The sequence below is a fragment of the Odontesthes bonariensis genome, chromosome 11 (genome assembly GCF_027942865.1).
Source record: "Odontesthes bonariensis isolate fOdoBon6 chromosome 11, fOdoBon6.hap1, whole genome shotgun sequence".
NCBI lineage: Eukaryota > Metazoa > Chordata > Actinopteri > Atheriniformes > Atherinopsidae > Odontesthes > Odontesthes bonariensis.
Window position 1 is genome coordinate 33013578 of NC_134516.1, and position 1953 is coordinate 33015530.

At 45.1% G+C, this 1953-nt stretch overlaps 2 non-coding genes across 2 annotated transcripts; both read left to right on the forward strand.

Moving 5' to 3' along the window:
• Window positions 1-389: 389 nt before the first annotated feature.
• trnak-cuu (transfer RNA lysine (anticodon CUU)) lies at window positions 390-462 on the forward strand. Its single transcript has one exon. It is a non-coding gene; the product is annotated as a tRNA-Lys (tRNA).
• Window positions 463-989: 527 nt separating this feature from the next.
• Window positions 990-1100, forward strand: trnal-caa (transfer RNA leucine (anticodon CAA)). The gene is made up of 2 exons: window positions 990-1027; window positions 1055-1100. It is a non-coding gene; the product is annotated as a tRNA-Leu (tRNA).
• Window positions 1101-1953: the final 853 nt, after the last annotated feature.

The following is a 1953-nucleotide window of genomic DNA, read 5'->3' on the forward strand; positions in this document are numbered from 1 at the left end:
CAACACTAGCAATCCACCTCGTTGACGATCACAGAATACATAAAATCCAACTGTTGCTGTTGCCGGTTCTTGTTAAGGAGTGGCTTTCATGGCTCATCCAGTGACATCACTCCCTGGCCAATCAGTGGCCTGCAGTCTGTAGATGTCACATTTTCGGCTCAACTCAACTCGACCCCGACCGAGTAGGTGCTAAAAATGTACCACCTGGTGCCAGGTGGTATTACCTCATGGAAAACCCTAACAGTTGAGTGGGATCCAGTCGAGTGGAGTAGGTAGAGGTTGAAAAGGAGGAATGTGTTCTGATGTCATTCTGAATCTCTGAAAGTTGACTTAGGCTTGTTTTATCTCGTCTTTTTTTTTCGGAAGGCATGTTTCATAACATGTGATTAGCCCGGCTAGCTCAGTCGGTAGAGCATGAGACTCTTAATCTTAGGGTCGTGGGTTCGAGCCCCACGTTGGGCGTAGCAGTTTCAGTAATCAACAGATGTTTGATCCAGCACTTAAAGTCAAAGTTCAGCTCTGTTACCACCATCACAGCGTCCTCAGTGGTGCCTCTTTGAATGATCACAAACCTCCTGAAATGCACAATATGAATCAAAAACATTCAAACTTGAGCAAGAGCATTATGTTTACCTTTCTTTGGGCTCATGTCATTTCTGTATTCCCTTTTTGCTCAAGTATGATCATTCACTTTAAAACAAAATAAGAAAAATCTGAATAACGACCCATGGCCTCTGGCCCTCTCTTGCCTTCATTACTCATCCAGTGACATCACTCCCTGGCCAATCAGTGGCCTGCGGTCTGTAGATGTCACATTTTCGGCTCGACTCAACTCGAATCCCTGCCGTGTAGGTGCTAAAAATGTACCTGCTACCAGCTGTTACTCCCTCATGGAAAACCCTAAAACCTGAGTCGAATATAGTCAAGTGGAGTAGCGTTTTGCATTTTGGTTCACGTTTGTCGTATTTTACAGTCACGGAAGTAATGGTGTCAGGATGGCCGAGCGGTCTAAGGCGCCAGACTCAAGGCTTCATTCCTTCCTTAGCACAGGGACTTCTGGTCTCCCAAAGGAGACGTGAGTTCAAATCCCACTCCTGACATTAATTTCATGCTTAAATCTTACTTGCATATTAGAAGACCATGAAGAAAGCCATGTCAGGCCATGGTGAAAAAGGGCATTTATCTCTGAAGACGGGCCTTCAGTTCCTCCCATTAACATACACAATTCTGATGTGCGATGAGGCAGTTCTCCTGCAACATTAAGCTCTTTTCCACCATTACTTACTCACAACCACCTCAATGTGGGTGGGGTCGTTATAGCAAGGAGGTCCAAAAGTCCTGTGATGTCAGTCTTATGTGACACAAACATGACACAACAATTTAGGACATCGAGGCAAAGGTTTACCTGCTGCTTGGTCTATGTCTTTGCATCTAGCAATCCACCTCGTTGACGATCACAGAATACATCAAATCCAACTGTTGCTGTTTCCTGTTCTTGTTAAGGAGTGGCTTTCATTACTCATCCAGTGACATCACTCCCTGGCCAATCAGTGGCCTGCAGTCTGTAGATGTCACATTTTCGGCTCAACTCAACTCGACCCCGACCGAGTAGGTGCTAAAAATGTACCACCTGGTGCCAGGTGGTATTACCTCATGGAAAACCCTAACAGCTGAGTGGGATCCAGTCGAGTGGAGTAGGTAGAGGTTGAAAAGGGAGGAATGTGTTCTGATGTCATTCTAAATCTCAGAAAGTTGACTTAGGCTTGTTTTATCTCGTCTTTTTTTTCGGAAGGCATATTTTATAATATGCGATTAGCCCGGCTAGCTCAGTCGGTAGAGCATGAGACTCTTAATCTTAATCTTAAAAGCCACAGGTTCCTCTCTCAGTGACAGTCAGCCAGACTCCACCTGATCTGTACAAAGAAGAGAAGCAAACAGTCGAAATGAGCTACT